At 38.1% G+C, this 24,189-nt stretch overlaps 1 long non-coding RNA gene across 1 annotated transcript in view; it reads left to right on the top strand.

The window, feature by feature from the left end:
* Positions 1-21,298: 21,298 nt before the first annotated feature.
* The window catches only part of LOC128659622 (uncharacterized), a 105,077-nt gene continuing 102,186 nt past the window's right edge, over positions 21,299-24,189 (top strand). Inside the window, exons 1-2 of the long non-coding RNA XR_008402443.1 lie at positions 21,299-21,388; positions 22,257-22,325. This is a non-coding gene — a long non-coding RNA (uncharacterized LOC128659622). The remainder of the gene's footprint in view (positions 21,389-22,256; positions 22,326-24,189) is intronic.

Here is a 24,189-nt window from a genome sequence, read left to right as displayed (position 1 = left end):
ATAGGCTTCTTCCAATCTAGAGGTGAGATCCCCTTGATTACAATTTATATTGCCCCCATGACTCTTGGTATTGGAGTATTCTTGCTGTTTGATCGGCTGATCAAACACTAGAGAGGCTTCTTCAATTTTACAGATGCCTTCCTCTGAGCTGAAGGGATAAATAGACTGAATAGTAAATAGACCCTCTGGTATAGAGGCAAAGGATTGTTCTATTAATTGTTCTTCAGTTAAGTATCCTTCAGGTATTAGCCCAATTACATTATTTTGGAATCCAAAAGTGTAATATCTTGATTCCAGCGCATATCCTATGGTAGTTCCCTTGGATAAGGTTAAATCCTGTGGGGTCATGTTATGCACAATAACATGTATTGAGAATAGTTCCAATATTTACCAAAGGAGTGTGGGCCATTGTGACACCCAGATTTTGTATTCTATGGGAGAGGCAAATTAGTGTTTCAGAATTTTTTAATTTCTGACCTCTTTTTACCTGTAAGGATAAGAGGAATCTGTCAGCCCCAGCAGGGATTACAACATTGTTAGACACCTGCATATTCACAGCATATGGCAATTGCTGGTTAAATTTCAGGGCTGCATTTTCATCCTGAAATTCTTCAGGGTCCCCCTTTAACCTGCTCCAGAGGCAAGAGTTAATCAAATCTATTTGTATGGCATATCTATGTAAGATATCATTGCCAATGTATATTTGATTATGGGGAGTATTTAAAACTAAAAACAGGTACTTCACTGATTTATTACCTATAGAGACAGATAATAAGCACTTAGCTGTGATGTTATAGCTTTCAAACCTGTCATCCAGGCCATGGACACAGTGGTCTTGGGGAGAAAGATATTTAATCACTTTTGGTTCAGCTATCTGCGCTAATAAGCCTTCGCTTATATAGCTAGCTTCCTGTTTTAAGTTCAATTTAGCATTCTTGGTTTTACCAAGGTCATGTACTTGCATAGGGATAAATAGATCCTCTTTAACTCTCTCAATTCCTGTGAGGTATTGAGTGTGGCCTCCCCCTTAGGGATACTATGATCCCCCTTGTGGAGAGATATGGTTAACACATCGCCGTCTAAGGAAATATTCGCTATCTTTCCAGGCAAAATTTTTAAAGTATTACCATCAGAGCCACTTAAAGGAGTCTGATCATCTATCTGTAGGATAGTGATTTCAGGTACAGAGTTATTCATGAAATGAATCTCCACAGCATCTGGTTTCTCTTCCACCATGTGACAGTTATGTCGGGGGCGAGATATACCAGATTTCTCATAATTAATAGGCCTTTTGACTTGTGACCAAATTACAATATTTATGCAATCAATTATAGTGCTTAATCACTTCAGGAGATCACTACCAATAATTAAATGATCAGTTGGCAGATCCACTATAATGACAGGGTGTCTTATGACCCTGTTCCCCATTTAAAATTTTAACCATGCCGTACCGTAGACTTTTAGAAAGTCACCCCCAACTCCTATTGGAGAACCATCAAATTCTTTTATTTTCGGTTTGTGGGGTGTTAGCTCATTTAGCTATGTGTAGTACCCGTGGGATAAAATAGTTGCCTGAGACCCAGTATCAATTAATCCCATGATAGGTTTGGAGACTGAATCCTGCAGCTCAGCTAATACATAATATCTCCCTGCAGTTTCTACCATTTCACACATAAAATTGGCATGGTTACACACTTATGGGCTTCACCACGTGTTACCTGAATCGGCTGTGCTACCTGATGCAGAAGAAACTTCGTTCTTACCACTCATGTCCTCCCTTTCAGGGGATACTGCAGTATTTATGACTGTGCCTGTGGCCCACCGCTGGCCACTGGCTGTACCCCTAAAAAAGGATTGTTAGGTTGGGCCATAAAAGCTTGACTCATATTGGTACATAGTGTACATAATTGACTAACATGTGTGCTGTGTTGGCCCACTTGAATGGACAAGCTATCATTACCCATGGAACGATTTTTTGATGTCCCAGGGTATTGATTCCTAGGGATCCCTCAGAATCATAGCTATTTTTCCTATTTTGACATGGTTGTCTTTGGGGTTCAACTTGTTCAGCGTTAGTATTTTGGGGAGCACTATTTACTTGGGGTGTCTGGTTACCCTGAGAGTATTTTCGCCACTTGTTGTATCTACCTTTGCGGGGATACCTATTATCTTGTGGGTATTCTTCTCTTTGGGAATAGTTATTTACCTGGGTATGCCCCATATTTTGGGTATAGTCTCTCTGCGCCTCAGCCCGTGTTGGGGGAGGGGTAGAGTTAAAACTTTGTGGGGATGGCCTGTTTACTCAGGCCACCTCCGCATTGGTTTTCTTTTTAGACTCCAAATTGAGGGGGCTAGGTGACACCCTAGTTTCTGCCACAATTTTGGGGTTGGGCTTTGATTCCCTCTTAACCCCCTGCTCACCAGACTATTGAATAGAGTATAACTATGTACTCTCTTTGATCAGCCATTCCAATGAGCAGTTCTCATCAAAATCTCTAGCTAAATTAATTTTGATTGGTGCGGGCAGTGCTTCAAAAAATAAATTCACAAATTCTGAGCACTCAAATATGGGATTATCTTCAGCCATACTGTACGCATTTTTCAGTACAGAAAGGAATTCTATAGGGCTTTGATTTGCATTACATTTTAAACCATATACATCTATTTTCGCTGCAGTTTTAGTGCGATGTTGCCTGAATTCTTTTCTGTACTGTCGTTTTGTCTCATTCCAGGAATGAATATTCATATCCTTTAGTGAAGCAAAGAATTTGTGATATTTACCTTCAAATACCCAGGGCAGAAATTAAATTTTTGACTGCTCACTTGTAACATTCATTATAGCTAAAGCATTTTCAAAGGTCTCTAAGTGGTCAATTATAGAGTTGGTTCCCTTGTTGGAGAATTTAGGTACTGCATCCTTTAAGAAGGTAATGATTTTAGGGGTGTCATATACCTTATTAGATGTATCTCGGGATTTCCTAGGAGTTTTATTTTTGGGGTTGGAGCATCTCTTATTTGCCCTTTTATTATGGGGAGACCCCCTACGTACATTAGTACTACGTGGGTTATTTAGGTAGTTAGCTCCGCCCTCTGACTCACTACTAGAGCTTCCCTCCCCCTCATCAGCTGAGTTATAGCAGCTCCCTGAATTTAAATCATGAGGTGACTGTCTATTTGGGAAATCTATTTCTGACTCAACAGGGGTCATTTGTCTACATTCTTCCCTAAATTTCTGCATTTCATCCCTGATGCATTCGCTAAGAGAGTTAGAATTATCTGCATTATTCTCGCTGCTAATAGAGGGGTTTTCATTTTGACGATACAACCTTTTTAAATCCCTTAATTCTCTCTGGCTTTGCGCGAGCTGTTTATTTAACTCTTGTATCTTTGCTAGTAAATCTAAGTTATGTTTATCTAAAGTGGCTATGTCTTGGGCAAACTCATCAATTTTATTTTCGGCTATTTTTAAATTCTCTTCGTATCTGCGTGAGGAGTGAATACTATTTTCTAGCCCCTGTATTTGCAGTTCTTTCTCTATGAGATAGTGACATTTTGTCAATAATGCATATTACAAGGGGCCAAGATTTTAGTATTAGTTTGTCTTGCTTTTGGAGATTTTTCCATTGATTCATTTTTAATAATTCTTGGAATAATTCACCTTTTTCATTCCACCTTTCATCATCAATAGCAATATTTTTAGCCTTAATTTCAAGCATATCCGTATAATAATTTAATTCACCCGCAATATTAAACCTCTTTTTAATGTGGCCTATAATGTCCACCTTAAGAATATTGCCTCGAGTGAGGGGTATTGTCGGGGAATACATTTCAACACTATGTACAGATTCACTTCTGGTTATAGACATTATTATATTGGCTTAGTATTTAGTTAAATTAAAATGCTAATACAATTTTGGCCAATAAGAGATACAAAAAATTATATTTTCAAAAATATTAATATTAATCTTGAAATATGAAAATCAATATTTAAATTTTTCAAAAAAAATTATATTTTCAAAAATATTAATGTCAATCTTGAAATATGAAAATTAATATTTAAATTTTTCAAAAAAATATCTATTTTCAAAAATATTAATATTAATTTTGAAATATGAAAATTAATATTTAAAATTTTCAAAAAATTTATACTTTCAAAATATTAATATTAATTTTGAAATATGAAAGTCAATATTTAAATTTTTCCCAATTTTTTTAAAATATATATATATATATATATTTATTTTTTTTCAATAATAATTTCTATTTACTACAAATATATCATATCAATATGATAAATATTAATAATATCTCAGCGGTGCCTCCAAATAATATGTCAGTATATGGCCGGGTTATAACACAATATATTTAATAATTCTTCTTTAAACTAAACTCCAATAAAATGCATATACAAACCATAAAATTAATATAAATTCCTAAGTTCTTTTTATTAGTTAATATTTATAAACACATTGAAATATATTTGTAGGAAGCCAGATGTGAATCAATACTATACACATTTAATTTATTAAAATATGCTATGCAAAGATCATAAAAGTTTACCTTATTTATTCACAATTCAATTGTATTAAATTACCACAATGAGACCAAGATATAAGTCACTAACATTCAGACTGGTACAATTAAGTTATTTAGCCCAAATTTATCCTATATAATTCCAATTTAAAACATCAGAAATTGTATATATTATTTGCAAAGATGAATTACTTAGCATACAACAGACAAGCTTAACACTGTATAGGACTATGAAACACAACGTTAAAATACAATTGTTCTTTTAAATCTGCTATTTGACTATAGTTACTAATACCTTTGATTTAAATATCAAAAATTAGAACAATCATACATCACCAGGGGATCAAATAATATTTTCCTGTTTCCAGAATTTCCAATGTACGTCCAGTTCACCTCAGAATACAAAAGGGGAGTATTTTGCATGTGGAGAATAAAAATAGCCCAATTTGCTTAGAGTAACTGTGTTCCCGCAGCAGTTATCAGTTACAAGTTAGCAAGACAAAAACCAGCCAGCAGCCAAAGTTTTTGCAGCAAAAGTTCTTAGCAAATGTTAGCCAAAGTTAGCGTTTTTCTCTCTCTATGCTTGGGGTTAAATCATGTGATATAACCCCACCCCTTTTTGTTATCTACCATCATTGGTGAATTGGTTTGGGAGGCCCTTTGAAACTGAACATCTCATTGGATCCCTAGAAATGCATAGTTGCTTAGTGAAACGCATCTTTAACAGTCAAATATTTTGGCTGTAATTCTCGCATCGCAACACCTGGGGCAGCAGACAGACAAACAGTTCATTTTAATTGTTTCTATACAGTAAAAACATTTCTTTTAAAATGTTCATTTAAAATGCCATAATTTCTTTATATTAATAAGTTACATGTTCAAATACACATGGGTCACACAGTATTATTTTTCCTGATTATTTTAAAACCACATGTGAATGTATTTCACTTAAAATGTATAAAATGCATTTAAACCATATTTTCTATGAAACAATTTAAGGATTGTAATATCTTCATCCTGGATTCAATTTCTTTCTTCAGCCATCCGCTCAACATCACATACATGCTTTGAGATCAGCAAATATAGGTGGTTTTCACACAATTATATCTACATTGGATTATTATCCCATATAGATTAATATGTCATATCTGTATGTTTCTTTTTTTAAATGTATAAAACACATAGGATATTATTTGAAATGCCAATTATCTTTGTACTTACTAGATGCCTGAAATGAAATAAATAATTGTTAGAAATGTTAAACATTCATATCTCTATTTGCAATATTTAGCAATCTCAGCAAATATTTATCTAATATGAATGTTATTTGTCTCTGCCTGGCCACTTTCATTGTCTAGAATTTGTGGATTCAAACACAGCATAGACACATGGCTGTGTAAGATGTGTACACAGCTCACAGGGGGTCATTTAACAGGTAGTTGTTAAAAGCTACAATTCCTTGAAGATATTTGTATTTTCAAACATTCTCACAGACAGACCGGCTACTCACCTTGGGCAGGAAGCCCATATATGGCATGTAGTTTTGAGGCTCCATCATGCTCATATTACTTTGAAATTGTTCACTAATTTTATCTATACAACAGTCTACCCTTTGTTCTTTCTTTCTGAAATAATTATGCAAGTAATTCCTTTGATGAATGAGAGAAGGGGGTTTTGCCCACACAGTGATCTTTTGGAGTTTTTTGGACATCCTGTCTGCATTGAGCTTTGAGATGTGTATTTAAATTATCTGGGTTTTAAGTACAATTTCTGACATCAGAATTGTAACCTTATAGTAATGATAAAAACATGGCTTCATATATAAAAAAATTATTTTGTCTTATTATATATATATATATATATATATATTGTATATATATATATATATGTTAGTACATATATATATATATATATATATATATATATATATATATATATACATACAGGGAGTGAAGAATTATTAGGCAAATGAGTATTTTGACCACATCATCCTCTTTATGCATGTTGTCTTACTCCAAGCTGTATAGGCTCGAAAGCCTACTACCAATTAAGCATATTAGGTGATGTGCATCTCTGTAATGAGAAGGGGTGTGGTCTAATGACATCAACACCCTATATCAGGTGTGCATAATTATTAGGCAACTTCCTTTCCTTTGGCAAAATGGGTCAAAAGAAGGACTTGACAGGCTCAGAAAAGTCAAAAATAGTGAGATATCTTGCAGAGGGATGCAGCACTCTTAAAATTGCAAAGCTTCTGAAGCGTGATCATCGAACAATCAAGCGTTTCATTCAAAATAGTCAACAGGGTCGCAAGAAGCGTGTGGAAAAACCAAGGCGCAAAATAACTGCCCATGAACTGAGAAAAGTCAAGCGTGCAGCTGCCAAGATGCCACTTGCCACCAGTTTGGCCATATTTCAGAGCTGCAACATCACTGGAGTGCCCAAAAGCACAAGGTGTGCAATACTCAGAGACATGGCCAAGGTAAGAAAGGCTGAAAGACGACCACCACTGAACAAGACACACAAGCTGAAACGTCAAGACTGGGCCAAGAAATATCTCAAGACTGATTTTTCTAAGGTTTTATGGACTGATGAAATGAGAGTGAGTCTTGATGGGCCAGATGGATGGGCCCGTGGCTGGATTGGTAAAGGGCAGAGAGCTCCAGTCCGACTCAGATGCCAGCAAGGTGGAGGTGGAGTACTGGTTTGGGCTGGTATCATCAAAGATGAGCTTGTGGGGCCTTTTCGGGTTGAGGATGGAGTCAAGCTCAACTCCCAGTCCTACTGCCAGTTTCTGGAAGACACCTTCTTCAAGCAGTGGTACAGGAAGAAGTCTGCATCCTTCAAGAAAAACATGATTTTCATGCAGGACAATGCTCCATCACACGCTTCCAAGTACTCCACAGCGTGGCTGGCAAGAAAGGGTATAAAAGAAGAAAATCTAATGACATGGCCTCCTTGTTCACCTGATCTGAACCCCATTGAGAACCTGTGGTCCATCATCAAATGTGAGATTTACAAGGAGGGAAAACAGTACACCTCTCTGAACAGTGTCTGGGAGGCTGTGGTTGCTGCTGCACGCAATGTTGATGGTGAACAGATCAAAACACTGACAGAATCCATGGATGGCAGGCTTTTGAGTGTCCTTGCAAAGAAAGGTGGCTATATTGGTCACTGATTTGTTTTTGTTTTGTTTTTGAATGTCAGAAATGTATATTTGTGAATGTTGAGATGTTGTATTGGTTTCACTGGTAAAAATAAATAATTGAAATGGGTATATATTTGTTTTTTGTTAAGTTGCCTAATTATGCACAGTAATAGTCACCTGCACACACAGATATCCCCCTAAAGTAGCTATAACTAAAAACAAACTAAAAACTACTTCCAAAACTATTCAGCTTTGATATTAATGAGTTTTTTGGGTTCATTGAGAACATGGTTGTTGTTCAATAATAAAATTAATCCTCAAAAATACAACTTGCCAAATAATTCTGCACTCCCTGTATATATATATATATATATATATATATATATATATATATATATATATATATATATATATATATATATATATATATATATATGTGTGTGTGTTATTTACCTGTACCCTGACTATGAAGAAAAACATAAATTATGCTTACCTGATAATTTTTTTTCTTCGGATGGAAAGAGTCCACAGCTCCCCACCCGTATTTTTTATGTGGGGCGTCTATTATATTTATTCTTCAGGCACCTTTTTCACCCTGATATTTCTTCTACTGTTCCTTGTTCCGCGGCAGAATGACTGGGGGATGAGGGGAGTGGGGGAGGTATTTAAGGCTTTGGCTGGGGTGTCTTTGCCTCCTCCTGGTGGCCAGGTTCTTATTTCCCAAAAGTAATGAATGCAGCTGTGGACTCTTTCCATCTGAAGAAAAGAAAATTATCAGTTAAGCATAATTAATGCTTTTTTTCACTTTTTCCCCCCATTGACTTTTATGGGAAATATGAAAATGCAAGGTCGTTTGTCTCCATTGATTTCTACGGAGGAACACATGCACGCAAAAACTCAGCATAGGACTTTTGTGCTTTTCGTGTTACCGCTAGCGCAAAATAAGTTTTTTTTACCAGCGGAACCCAACAAGCGCAAAAAGCCTAACGCTAGCGATGTTTTCAATAACGCAAAAAACAATTTACTGCAGCATTTGTAATCGAGCCCATAGCTTCTATGTTCAAGTACATCTACACTTAGGAATGTCCTTATGGATACATAGTAAAATCATGAAAATCTGTCTGGCCTCTAGTGGTAGAAAATGTCCTCAAAGCACTGCCACATAAGCAGTGTTAATTTCGTCGACTAAAACTAGACTAAAATGACTATAAAACTAAAGAAATTCTAATGACTAAAATACGACTAAAACTAAAATGACATTTTAGTCAAAAGACTATGACTAAAACTAAATCAAAATGACATTTTAGTCAAAAGACTATGACTAAAACTAAATCAAAATTACATTTTAGTCAAAAGACTATGACTAAAACTAAATCAAAATTTGCTGACAAAAACATTTTATGCAAGGTGTTAATCAATCCCTATGCAATTACTGCTCTTTTGTAAAATTTACTAAACTTAATTTTATTAAATTTTAAGATAAATAAAGACATGTTATATACCACAACAGTTAAATCTGTTAAATCTGTATTGCATGTTCAAACCTTAATACCATAAATAAAATCAGGTTAATAAACCTTTACTCCAGGACTATATAATTTGTTTGGAAGTTCTAGAGCAGTGATAATTTCGTTGCCGAAAATGTTTCGAATCTGTGAACAATCAATTGATTCTTCCTATAGAAATAAGCATAACCCATGAGTATGGATTTAAGTTATGCTGTGCCTGTGCTAGCTGCAGAAACATTTTGTTATGTTGAGTTACTTGATACTTGTTTTAATTATTAACAGAGAACTGTTAAAGTTTTTATATTGGGTAATATGTTCAATACAGCCAATACAGTTTACAGTTTTGTTTTTTTATATTTTAAAGTTGCACTTCTGTTTGTTTATGAAACTTGGTTTTATTTAATTTTAAGTTTAATAAAGATGTTATATATCACAACGGCTAAATATGTGTCTGTATTGAGGGTTTAAACCTTAATACCATAAATAATAACAGGTGTTTACTTCTGGATTATATAATCAGTTTGCAAATTATAGAGAAATGCTTAAATAATGCATTACACTTTAACTAAACCCCTTAGATTTTAGTTGACTAAATCTCCAGTAGATTTTAGTCGACTAAATCTCCAGTAGATACTGGAGATTTAGTCGACTAAAATCTACTGGAGATTCAGTCGACTAAAACTAGACTAAAACTAAAACAATTCAGATGACTAAAATACGACTAAAACTAAAATGGCATTTTAGTCAAAAGACTAAAACTAAGACTAAATTGAAATTTGTTGTCAAAATTAACACTGCACATAAGTGGTTAAAGGGACACTAAACACAATTTTTTTCTTTCATGATTCATGCAATTTTAAGCAACTTTCTATTTTACTCCTATTATCAATTTTTTTTTAAATTCTCTTGCTATCTTCATTTAAAAAGCAGGAATGTGATGCATAGGAGCCAGCCCATTTTTGGTTTAGAACCTGGGTTATGCTTGCTTATTGGTGGGTAAATGTCAGCCTCCAATAAGCAAGCGCTATCCATGGTGCTGACCCTAAAATGGGCTGGCTGCTAAGATTTACATTTCTGCTTTTAAAATAAAGATAGCAAGAGAACGAAGAAAAATTGATAATAGGAGTAAATTAGAAAGTTGGTTAAAATTTCATTCTCTAGCTGAATCATGAAAGAAAAAAATTTGCGTTCAGTGTCCTTTTAATCATTGAGGATCACATATAACGTCATTTCAATATAATTTAAAACTCATATAACTTAGCCTTTATAAAAGGCAAAATTATATCTATTTAGCATGTTTAATTGCTGCTGTTTCATGTGCACAACGTGTGTGCTTCCTCTCAGTCCTTTTCCTCCCTTACAATAAAGATGTTTTGTGCTAAATTTTAAACTCAGAAACAAGAATTAAACATATTATTAAGGTGTTGCCACATTGCATAATGCTGTTCTATTCACACGCAATGACAAACTAACACACTTCATTGTAAGTGACGACTGTTTTGTTAAAACTGACTGATCAGCTCAATAAAACCTTGCACAATTTTTGTGTTTTAAAATGTATGATGAAATATTTTAACAAAATTGCATGTTATCAGAAATGCAAATATGATTTACATAAAGTGGCATAACAATTAAATTTTTGTGTTTTAAAATGTATGATGAAATATTTGAACAAAATTGCATGTTATCAGAAATGCAAATATGATTTACATAAAGTGGCATAACAATTAAAAATACACCTCTAATTTTAAAGACGGTAATTTTTTTTTTACATATTACCTTCTGCCCTATGTGTTTAACAACTGCCAAAGATCTAAATACATAGGGGAATTGCTTTCCTCACAAAAAGGATACATGCAGATCAGCTACAGATAATTGTGACCAGTTTCAGAGCACTCCAGGAATACACCCCTTGAAAAGCTTACCTGGTGCCCTTTGCAATGGCCATTTAGAAGCCATATACTAATCCTTTTGCACTGATCTAAACAATTATTGGGTAATAAAATGCAACATTTTTAAGAATGCAGTTTGCCCTCTGGCATCTCTAGAAAAAAACAAAAAGCACTATTGTCAGAGGTAATTGGAGGGAAGGAGGAAGGCACAACTAATAATGACTTTCAATTACATATTTTAGTTTTGCTAATTATTTTTGGGAATTATATTTTGATTTTAGCATTGCTTAGATTGCTATAATATTTTATACCAAAGCTTTCTGACTTCCCTAGTGTAAGCTCAAGTAGAGGCAGGGACATAACAACAGGGGTCTTAGAGGTCTAAATTGACACCTGACCCACAAATCTTGGGCCCGATCACATATGCGGCGTCGCCTGCAAAAGCCGGTGCCAATTATTTTGCAAATCTAGCGATCACATATACTGCTCCGCATACAAATGCGGCGCATATATTTTACCCGTCGCCCGCTGCTTTTACTCCAATAAACTTAAATAGAACTGGTGTCGAAAGTCGGTATCACATATACAGTGCAAGGACTTACGCCGTGAAAATGGAGACATTTTACTCCATTTTCACCTCGTCACACATAGGCAGGTGCAGCAAGCCTTGTGCTGAGTATATGAGCACCGTAACTCCCTGGAAGTCTTAACAAACACCTAAGGCATGCACAATATGTGCCTCTTAACCCCCATCCCTCCACCGCAATAACTAATAACCCCCACATCGCAAAGTATCTAATAAAGTTATTAACTCCTAATCCGGCGGACTAGGGGCTAATAGTTTAAATAGGTAGATTGCATTGTGGGGATGACAGTTTAGAGGTTAATACATTTTATTATTAGTTGCGATGTGGGGGGATTGCGGATATTGGGGTTTTGATGCGGCCGGTTTCAGCAGTGGCGCTGAAACCTACGCTGTATATGAAATCTTGTCCCTTGTGGGCAAATCGGACCCTGCAATTACTGTGGGGCACTGCTACAGGGTCTGGGCTCCACCTGTATCATGTGTGTCTTCTTCCCTGCAAACCAGGGCTTCCATTGCACAAAAAAGTGTATGGATTTACTGTTTATTTTTTTAAATTCTTTTTTATTATTAGGTAATACATGGTTGAACAGCATAGGCATAACATTATTTTCAGCAATTTGTTACTTATTATATCTCTTTAGCAATGCATAAAGTGCCGAATGTCCAGGATAGATTGTTGAGGATGAGTTTCAGGGTTCATGTAGTTCCCTATGGATTTACTGTTACAAATAAGTTGACAGAGTTTCCAAGATGGTCATCACAGTGTTGTACAGAAAACCTGCCACCATAGTTGTGGAATAACCAAGGGTAACAGATGACTCACAATCACAGAGAAGCAGCTCCTATTGCTCCTATGGGGTCATTGCCTCGGCCCCTGTTGACTTCAAACAAACAAAAAGATTTAGATTTGTTGTAGTTAGTCTGTCGAGGAAAAACATATGAAAAAGGGTAAATGGTCTGATGAACAACTATCTAGCTTGTCAGAAAAGAGAGTTATTGTAAATATGTGATCAAGCAATGTCAATGGCATTTGGGAAAGTCACCTGATTTGCAGTAGTTTAAGACCTTGAGATTCCGGTGACACACCACGATAGCAACACCTGGGATTCCCTATTGTGTGGTTCTTATTATTCTGAACATTTCTTCTTTACATGATCATATTACTGGATGGAAATGGTAGAAATGGTGTTGCTTGAGATAAACTACCACAACGTTCTTGAATGCAGATGGCAAAAAATGTTTGAGATTGGTTTCTGACTAACAAATGATTTGTGCTGCTTGACTTACTTTGTGTTGGATCTTCTGCTGTTTCATAAAGGAGACAAACATTTAAAAAAAAATAATAATACAAAACGTGTGCTTGTAAATCTGCGGACAAGAATTTCTTAGGTGAATCATACATCAAAAAGTTACATCCTACACAACCTTCATCATAACAAAACCAAATAGATTTGACCTTTACAACATTTGTAGCACTTAATCAGGAGTGTTAATACTATTTTCTCTTGTAAGATGTATCGAGTCCACGGATATTCTCCTTCCCAACAGGAAGTGGCAGAGAGAGCACCCACAGCAGAGTACCTAGCACACATAGTACCTAGCACACGCGGCACCTAGCACACGCGGCACTTAGCACACATAGTACCTAGCACACGCGGCACCTAGCACACATAGTACCTAGCACACCCAGCACCTAGCACACATAGTACCTAGCACACGCGGCACCTAGCACACATAGTACCTAGCACACGCGGCACCTAGCACACATAGTACCTAGCACACGCGGCACCTAGCACACATAGTACCTAGCACACGCGGCACCTAGCACACATAGTACCTAGCACACGCAGCACCTAGCACACATAGTACCTAGCACACGCAGCACCTAGCACACATAGTACCTAGTACACGCAGTACCTAGCACACGCAGCACCTAGCACGCATAGTACCTAGCACACGCAGCACCTAGCACACATAGTACCTAGTACACGCAGTACCTAGCACACGCAGCACCTAGCACACGCAGCACCTAGCACACACAGCACCTAACACACACAACACCTAGCACATGCAGCACCTAGCACCCGCAGCACCTAGCACACGCAGCACCTAGCACACATAGTACCTAGCACACATAGTACCTAGCACACGCAGCACCCAGCACACGCAGCACCCAGCACACGCAGCACCTAGCACACGCAGCACCTACAGTACCCAACACACCCAATACCTAGCACAAACAGAGCCCAGCATATTTAGCACCTAGCACACACTGCACCTATCAGCCTGACCCGCTGTCTTGGCCGCCAACAGCAGGACAGGCTTAAGTGTATATACTGGACAGTGAGGAATTTTGCCCACTAATGTTATGTCCGCCTGCATTAGATTAGAGGCTCTATATAAAGATTTATATTGCTTTTATTACTATACTGGTCTAGGAAGTTGTAAGGGCATATGGGATACTGAGACACCCACAGATAAAGAAAAACAAAGAAAAATCATTTGTTGCTTCACTTAAGAAATATATATTACAATTATATTGTGTTAAAATAGGTGTTAGTGGTATGAAGACAAATGCATAAACTCAAATATCTAGATGAGAGAGGGGGATTAAGACAGGGCTAGGAATTTTCCATCTCTTTGCTAAGACCTAACAAGAGGTGATGAAAAGAAATCTGTGCTATACATATCTGTTAACATTTGAACGCATGTCTTATAAGTATTGAGGATAAAATGTGAAATTTCAAGCTCGGATTGTGAGTATAATACAGGCTGCAAATAAACTAGCGTGCTCAACATTTATATCTAGAAACGGTTAGCAAACTCAAAGTGGTGGGTATGGGTAAATAGATGTCAAAAATACGTTTTTATTCAGTCTACAGTTAGCCTCCGGTTCTTTTACCCAAAGGCCACTTTAGGATAATGTTGCAAAGGGGAAACCTCCCCGGGTCCCATAGTGACCGCCAATGCTTAAGAAGATAAGAGGTAAGTATCTCAGCCGTCAAGTTGAGATCTGAATTTCCACAACGCAAATTGGGGCCTCTGTTTCCCAGAGCGGTAAGTAGTTCCACAGCCTGTTTTTTCAAAGCCCCGGTTACAAGCAGATGGGGATGTATGTTCTTGCCTCCGCAAGACATATGTGGGGACTCAAGTGCCATGGATCTCATACCGGACCTCCACCCCTTCTCCGAGGCAGTTCCAGCTGAACAGTATCCCTGAAGAGGGAATAATTCTCCTTACTCTGATTTGCGGAGTTCCAAGTAAAATTTTAATCCCTTTTTAGTAAGGCTCTATAGGAGCTGCGGCATCATACGTGAAACCTCCGATAACCATCTGTGATCTGTCCCTCTCTTGTAATGTTAGTCAGTAGTTTAGGTGGAGAACTCCATCAGTACCACAGAGGGCAAGATGTATAATGAGAGGTTGCAAGTTCCTGTTAGAGAAGCAGTTGTGGATTAGGCTGTACTTTCTGTGACCTCCATGAACACCGGTCTGTGCTGTGTTAATACAGCTGCGTCATAATCTCCCCAGCATGGCTGCCGTTGTATTCCGCAGCATAGAAGTGCTAAAACTGGGCTTGCTGATGGCCTGGTGATTCCAGAGTTATTCCACCCGGTGCGCCGTTAGTTCCACTGCATGTTACGGCTAATCAGGGTGAACAATGCTCAGTCTAGCCAACCTGGTCTTTTCTTTTTTCTGGTCCTCGTTATAGAGCTCTAGGCTTAGGCAGCCATCTTAGCAGCGGCCAGCTCCGCCCCCCCAAAGTTTGTTATTTTAAATGGTACTGGTGTGTACTATTTACTCTCTGGCAGAAAAAGGATGAAGATTTCTGCAAGGAAGATGATGATCTTAGCATTTTGTAACTAAGATCCACTGCTGTTCTCACAAGGGCTGAAGAGTACAGGAAAACTTCAGTTGGGGGAACAGTTTGCAGGCTAAACTGCATTAAGGTATGTTCAGTCTATTGTTTTCTAGACAGACTGTGTTATTTCTAGAAAAGGCTGGCAATATCCCCATGAGGGAAAGGTAAGCTGTATTCAGTAAAAGAGGAATCCAAGCTTGCATAAAGGGCTCATAGTTACTGGTGACACTAATAGGAAAAAACGTTTTGGTTTAATTACAAATAAAAAGATTTTTGAGGGACTTTAAGGGGTCTTTGTGGCTTGTTTAAGGGTTATTAACCCACATGGCTAGTTTAAGGAAACACTCTGTGGTGTTTTTTAGGCCCCATAACATCAAGTGAGGTGGGAGGGGCCTATTTTGAGTTACACAGTTTATTTACCTCAGAAGAATCCATCTACTTCTCCAGAGATTCCTGCTGTATTTGAGGGCTGTAAAGAGGTTTTTTTCCCCCACAAATCATTCCTAAAGGGCAGGTAGGCGCCACAGCAGAGCTGTGGCAAGGTGCTGAACGTTATTTTACCGGTTTTGAAGTTTTTTCAATCCGGTTTTTATATTAAGGGGTTAATTGTTTATTTGCATAGTGGTGCAAAGTTACTAAGGCTTTATGATGCTACTGTAAAAATTTCGTTGTGTTTACTGCTTTTTTACACTGTTTTGCAGAGTTTGTGCAGCTTTTTTTCTCTTAAAGGCACAGTACCGTTTTTGTTTAAAGTGTTATTTACTTTGATTAAAGTGTTTTCGAAGCTTGCTTGTTACATTACTAGCCTGTTTAACATGTCTGACACCAAGGAAAATCCTTGTTCTATGTGTTTAGAAGCCATTGTGGAACCCCCTCTTAGAATGTGTCCCACTTGCACTGATATGTCTATAAATTATAAAGAGCATATTTTAGCACTTAAAAATATTGCAATAGATGATTCTCAGTTAGAAGGAAATGAAGGTTTAGCATCTAGCTCTCCCCAAATGTCACAACCAGTAACGCCCGCACAAGTGACGCCAAGTACCTCTAGTGCGTCTAATTAATTTACTTTACAAGACATGGCCACAGTTATGAATAAAACCCTCACAGAGGTTTTCTCTAAACTGCCTGGTTTACAAGGAAAGCGTGACAGCTCTGGGTTAAGAACAAATGCTGAGCCGTCTGACGCTTTAGTAGCCGTATCCGATATACCCTCACAATGTTCTGAAGTAGGGGTAAGGGATTTGTTATCTGAGGGAGAGATTTCTGATTCAGGAAAGACGCTCCCTCAGACAGAGTCTGATATGACGGCCTTTAAATTTAAGCTTGAACACCTCCGCTTATTGCTCAAGGAGGTATTAGCTACTCTAGACGATTGTGACGCTATAGTGGTCCCAGAGAAATTGTGTAAAATGGACAGATACTTAGAGGTTCCTGTTTACACTGATGTTTTTCCAGTCCCTAAGAGGATTGTGACTATTGGTATTAAGGAGTGGGATAGACCAGTTATTCCGTTCGCTCCCCCTCCTGTTTTTAAGAAAATGTTTCCCATATCTGACACCATACAGGACTCGTGGCAGACTGTTCCTAAGGTGGAGGGAGCTATTTCTACTCTTGCTAAGCGTACAACTATACCTATCGAAGACAGTTGTGCTTTCATAGATCCTATGGATAAAAAATTAGAGGGTCTCCTAAAGAAAATTTTTGTTCATCAAGGTTTTCTTCTCCAACCTATTGCATGCATTGTTCCTGTAACTACTGCAGCTGCTTTCTGGTTTGAGGCTCTAGAAGAGGCTCTTCAGGTGGAGACTCCATTAGAGGATATTATGGATAGAATTAAGGGCCTTAAGTTGGCTAATTCTTTCATTACAGATGCCGCTTTCCAAATGGCTAAATTAGCGGCAAAGAATTCAGGTTTTGCCATTTTAGCACGCAGGACGTTATGGCTTACGTCCTGGTCTGCTGAAGTGTCATCAAAATCTAAATTGTTGAACATCCCTTTCAAAGGAAAGACCCTATTCGGGCCTGCACTGAAAGAAATTATTTCAGACATCACTGGAGGGAAAGGCCATGTCCTCCCTCAGGATAAAACAAATAAGATGAGGACCAAACAAAATAATTTTCGTTCCTTTTCGGAACTTCAAGGGTGGTCCCGCTTCAGCTTCCCCTGCAGCAAAGCAAGAGGGGAATTCTGTCCAATCCAAATCAGTCTGGAGACTTAACCAGGCTTGGAACAAAGGTAAACAGGCTAAGAAGCCTGCTGCTGCCTCTAAGACAGCATGAAGGGGTAGCCCCCGATCCGGGACCGGATCTAGTAGGGGGAAGACTCTCTCTCTTCGCTCAGGCTTGGGCAAGAGATGTTCACGATTCCTGGGCTTTAGAAATTGTGTCCCAAGGATATCTTCTGGACTTCAAAGACTCCCAGCCAAGGGGGAGATTTCACATTTCTCAATTGTCTGCAAACCAGACAAAGAGAAAGGCGTTCTTACGCTATGTAGAAGACCTACATACCATGGGAGTGATCCGCCCAGTTCCAAGAGCGGAACAAGGGCTAGGTTTTTACTCCAACTTGTTTGTGGTTCCCAAAAAAGAGGGAACTTTCAGACCAATCTTGGATCTCAAAATTCTAAACAAATTCCTCAGAGTACCATCTTTCAGGATGGAGACTATTCGGACTATTCTTCCTCTGATCCAGGAGGGTCAATATATGACTACCGTGGATTTAAAGGATGCGTATCTACACATCCCTTTTCACAGAGATCATCATCAATTCCTCAGATTCGCCTTCTGGACAGGCATTACCAGTTTGTGGCCCTTCCCTTTGGATTGGCCACGGCACCCAGAATTTTCACAAAGGTGCTAGGGTCCCTTTTGGCGGTTCTAAGACCGCGGGGTATAGCAGTGGCGCCTTATCTAGACGACATCTTAATTCAGGCGTCGACTTTCCAGCTAGCCAAGTCTCACACGGACATCTTGTTGGCTTTTCTGAGATCTCACAGGTGGAAGGTGAACATAAAAAAGAGTTCTCTCGTCCCTCTCACAAGAGTTTCCTTACTAGGGACTCTGATAGACTCGGTAGAAATTGAAATATTTCTGACGGAGGTCAGAAAATCAAAACTTTTAATCACTTGCCGAGCTCTTCATTCCATTCCTCGGCCATCAGTGGCTCAGTGTATGGAGGTAATCAGACTCATGGTAGCGGCAATGGACATAGTTCCTTATGCCCGCCTACACCTCAGACCACTGCAACTATGCATGCTCAAACAGTGGAATGGGGATTATGCAGATTTATCTCCTCAACTGCATCTGGACCAAGAGACCAGAGATTCTCTTCTCTGGTGGTTGTCTCAGGACCACCTGTCTCAGGGAATGTGTTTCCGTAGGCCAGAGTGGCTCATAGTAACGACAGATGCCAGCCTGCTAGGCTGGGGTGCAGTCTGGAAATCCCTGAAAACACAGGGCTTATGGTCTCGGGAGGAATCTCTCCTCCCGATAAACATTCTAGAACTGAGAGCGATATTCAATGCGCTTCAGGTGTGGCCTCTGCTAGCTGCGGCCAAATTCATCAGATTTCAGTCGGACAACATCACGACTGTAGCCTATATCAATCATCAAGGAGGAACACGGAGTTCTCTAGCGATGATGGAGGTAACCAAAATAATCCAATGGGCGGAGGATCACTCTTGCCATCTCTCAGCAATCCATATCCCAGGGGTAGAGAACTGGGAGGCGGATTTCCACCAGAATTGGATCTGATGGCGTCCCGACAGAACGCCAAACTTCCTCGTTACGGGTCCAGGTCCCGGGATCCCCAGGCGGTACTGATAGATGTTCTAGCAGTGCCCTGGTCCTTCAATCTCGCTTATGTATTTCCACCGTTTCCTCTCCTCCCACGTCTGGTTGCCAGAATCAAGCAGGAGAGAGCTTTGGTGATTCCGATAGCGCCTGCGTGGCCACGCAGGACTTGGTATGCAGACCTGGTGGACATTTCATCTGTTCCACCGTGGACTCTGCCAATGAGGCAGGACCTTCTAATCCAAGGTCCGTTCAAGCATCCAAATCTAATTTCTCTGCGTCTGACTGCTTGGAGATTGAACGCCTGATTCTATTAAAGCGTGGTTTCTCTGAGTCGGTCATTGATACCCTGATTCAGGCTAGAAAACCTGTTACCAGGAAAATCTATCATAAGATTTGGCGCAAATATCTTTGTTGGTGTGAATCCAAGGGTTACTCATGGAGTAAGATTAGGATTTCTAGAATTTTGTCCTTTCTCCAAGAAGGATTGGAGAAAGGATTATCAGCTAGTTCCTTAAAGGGACAAATATCTGCTCTGTCTATTCTTTTACACAAACGTCTGGCAGATGTTCCAGACGTTCAAGCATTTAGTCAGGCCTTGGTCAGGATCAAGCCTGTATTTAAACCTGTTGCTCCGCCATCGAGCCTAAACTTGGTTCTTAAAGTTCTTCAAGGGGTTCCGTTTGAACCTATGCATTCCATAGAAATTAAGCTTCTATCTTGGAAAGTTTTGTTTTTAATAGCTATCTCTTCGGCTCGAAGAGTTTCTGAGTTATCTGCTTTACAGTGTGACTCACCTTATCTTGTTTTCCATGCAGATAAGGTGGTTTTACGTACCAAACCTGGATTCCTTCCTAAGGTTGTTTCTAATAGGAATATCAATCAGGAAATTGTTGTTCCTTCGCTGTGTCCTAATCCTTCTTCAAAGAAGGAACGTCTGTTGCACAAATCTTGATGTGGTTCGTGCTTTAAAGTTCTACTTACAAGCAACCAAAGATTTCCGTCAAACATCTTCATTGTTTGTTGTCTATTCTGGTAAGCGGAGAGGTCAAAAGGCTGCGGCTACCTCTCTTTCTTTTTGACTGAAAAGCATCATCCATATGGCTTATGAGACTGCTGGTCAGCAGCCTCCTGAAAGATTTACTACTCATTCTACTAGAGCAGTGGCTTCCACATGGGCTTTTAAAAATGAGGCTTCTGTTGAACAGATTTGTAAGGTGGCGACTTGGTCTTCGCTTCATACTTTTTCCAAATTTTACAAATTCGATACTTTTGCTTCTTCGGAGGCTATTTTTGGGAGAAAGGTTCTACAAGCAGTGGTGCCTTCCGTTTAAGGTACCTGTCTTGTCCCTCCCTTCATCCGTGTCCTAAAGCTTTGGTATTGGTATCCCACAAGTATGGATGAATCCGTGGACTCGATACATCTTACAAGAGAAAACAGAATTTATGCTTACCTGATAAATTTCTTTCTCTTGTGATGTATCGAGTCCACGGCCCGCCCTGTCTATTTAAGACAGGTAGTATATTTTTATTTAAAAAACTTCAGTCACCACTGCACCCTATAGTTTCTCCTTTTTCTTCCTAGCCTTCGGTCGAATGACTGGGGGGTGGAGCTAAGGGAGGAGCTATATAGACAGCTCTGCTGTGGGTGCTCTCTATGCCACTTCCTGTTGGGAAGGAGAATATCCCACAAGTATGGATGAATCCGTGGACTCGATACATCACAAGAGAAAGAAATTTATCAGGTAAGCATAAATTCCGTTTTGTTCTCATAACCTGATGGACACTTTGAAAAGGCATACGGACAAATTATGTAATATTTCTGTTTGTTATTTTATGACCTAATAAGAAGATAATTCAATACACAGAAGTGAACTTGTTAATCTCCTTTCAAGAACCAATTGCTATGAGTAGATGAAGCTGTAATCACACCCTACTAGTCTGAGAGATTTGTTTTTATGCTGGAATGGTAAAGAACAGTCTGAGACGTCACTAAACAAACTTATTTCCTGATCTGCTGTGGAATACACAAACCAATTTCAAAGCTAACAGATCAAATGTTTGGTAAGTCTTTTTACTTTATCTAAGAGAGGGCATTTAAAATGTTTTTATTTTGTTTGTTTTTATGTTTATGAGGCTTATTTTTGTTTGTTTTTATGCTTATGAGGTTTAGCACTGTCCACCAAAAAAGCATTCAGAGTTCTCCTTATCTGAAAAATCAGTCTTTAAAGTGCATTTGTGCACATCCACATATTTTCCTATTAGATTTAAAATCAAATTTTAACTTTTTTATTCAAGAAAGTTTGTGTATGAGTGTGTGTATATGTATGTATGTGTGTGTGTATATGTGTGTGTATGTATATGTTTGTGTATATGTGTGTGTGTGTGTGTATGTATATATGTTTGTGTATATGTGTGTGTATGTGTGTATGTATATGTGTGTGTGTATGTGTGTATGTTTGTGTATATGTGTGTGTGTATGTGTGTGTGTGTATGTATATGTGTGTGTGTGTGTGTGTGTATGTATATGTGTGTGTGTGTGTATATGTATATGTGTGTGTGTGTGTATATGTGTGTGTATGTTTGTGTATATGTGTGTGTATGTGTGTGTGTGTGTGTGTGTATGTATATGTGTGTGTGTGTGTGTGTATGTGTGTATGTTTGTGTATATGTGTGTGTATGTTTGTGTATATGTGTGTGTATGTGTGTGTGTGTGTGTGTGTGTGTGTGTGTGTATGTATATGTGTGTGTGTGTGTGTATGTGTATATGTGTGTGTGTGTATATGTGTGTGTGTGTGTATATGTTTGTGTATATGTGTGTGTGTGTGTACATATATAGATTGAGGGAACAGATAATGTAATCAGTGCTGTAATAATAATCGACATGCATATGATTTCTGCATAAAAAAAAATCTTTAATGTGTGCTTCCAGGATCAACCGCACTGATACTATGAACAATGGCTACATCTCTAGACAGGCGTCGGATGAAAAACCATAAAGGTAATGATGCTCTGGATCTTATCAAAGAAAATAATATTGCAACTGCATTTCTGACACAATACACTGACAATAGATATATGATGCTATGTGGAAATATTGTATAATAGACTAAAAGATGAGGCTATGAATATTAGACTATTAAACACGAAAACAGCAGGGATTTCTCAATGCTTAATCCACATTTATATATGAATAGTATATACAAGAAATTAATCGCAATTTAAAACTAATTTGATGGCACAATTTGTATTACTTAGCCTGCTGCGCATGCTCTATAAAAATGACCATCTTTTTTGAGAGGCATCATTTACCTTACAACTTGCTTGGCATAAAGTTTCCAGTAATTTTGTCAGCACAGACATCCCTGTGACACACCTAACCATGCTTTGTGACACACTGGTTGAAAAGAACATCATTAGTCTGACAGATTAAAGTTTAGTCACTTATGTATTTATCGTAAGTAGTATGAGTATTGCCTGCTCACTCTATGCTTTGAGCCATTAGTATATGCATAATGGTCAGTAGAATTTTTCATGCTCACTTCCATACATAATATGTAAATGATTGGTCAAATACTTATACTGACTTAACCCCTTAGTGACCAGACCATTTTTCAATTTTCTTACCCTTAAGGACCAGGGCTATTTTTACATTTCTGCAGTGTTTGTGTTTAGCTGTAATTTTCCTCTTACTCATTTACTGTACCCACACATATTATATAAAATTGTTCTCGCCATTAAATGGACATTCTAAGGATACCATTATTTTCATCATATCTTATAATTTTCTTTAAAAAAATATAAAATATGATGAAAAAATGGAAAAAAAACACACTTTTTCTAACTTTGACCCCCAAAATCTGTTAAACATCTACAACCACCAAAAAACACCCATGCTAAATAGCAGGGCCGCCACTAGGAATTTCGGGGCCCCTGACTCATCCATCGATCAGGGCCCCCCCCCCCTCCTTTGACGTGTGCAATTTTTGACCAAGTGACTAAAACGTATATGCACTTTATTCTTAATTGTCTATTTAAAGGGACACTGAACCCAATTTTTTTCTTTTGTAATTCAGATAGAGCATTGAATTTTAAGCAACTTTCTAATTTACTCCTATTATCAATTTTTCTTTGTTCTCTTGCTATCTTTAAAAGAAAAGAATGCATCTAAGCTTTTTTTTGGGTTCAGAACTCTGGATAGCACTTTTTTATTGGTGGATGAATTTATCCACCAATCAGCAAGGATAACCCAGGTTTTTCACCAAAAATGGGCCGGCATCTAAACTTACATTCTTGCATTTCAAATAAAAATACCAAGAGAATGAAGAAAATTTGATAATAGGAGTAAATTAGAAAGTTGCTTTAAATGTCATGCTCTATCTGAATCACAAAAGAAAAAAATTGGGTTCAGTGTCCTTTTAAACTTGGAAATATTGTAAAGGTAGTAACATACACACACACATTCACACTCATACACTGAAACACACACACACACACACACACTCACACATAAGGATTCACATATAGACACTCTAGCAGACACGCAAAGAAACACACACAGACACCCAAACAGACACTTAGCACTTGTTTACATTGACCTGACAAGTAATGAGGTAAACTATAGTTTTGTAAAAAAAAAAAAAAAGGAGATTTAGAAAACAAAATATGGAGTTCTGATTATCTTTTTGTAAAGGAAGATGACAACTAAATTATGACAACAGCATGCAGTGGCTGAAAGGAAGGGCCCTGAACTGCCTAAACAATAATTTAAAGGTTAAATGGTGGATTGGTTACTTCCGGAAAGGTCTTGTTAGTCTCAAAGTCTGTAGAAAGATGTGAATAATTAGTAGTAAGGTCAAAATGTC

The sequence above is a fragment of the Bombina bombina genome, chromosome 5 (assembly GCF_027579735.1).
Source record: "Bombina bombina isolate aBomBom1 chromosome 5, aBomBom1.pri, whole genome shotgun sequence".
NCBI classification, from domain to species: Eukaryota; Metazoa; Chordata; class Amphibia; order Anura; family Bombinatoridae; genus Bombina; species Bombina bombina.
Note: the sequence above shows the minus strand (reverse complement) of the source record. Positions and strands in the feature narration are given on the sequence as shown.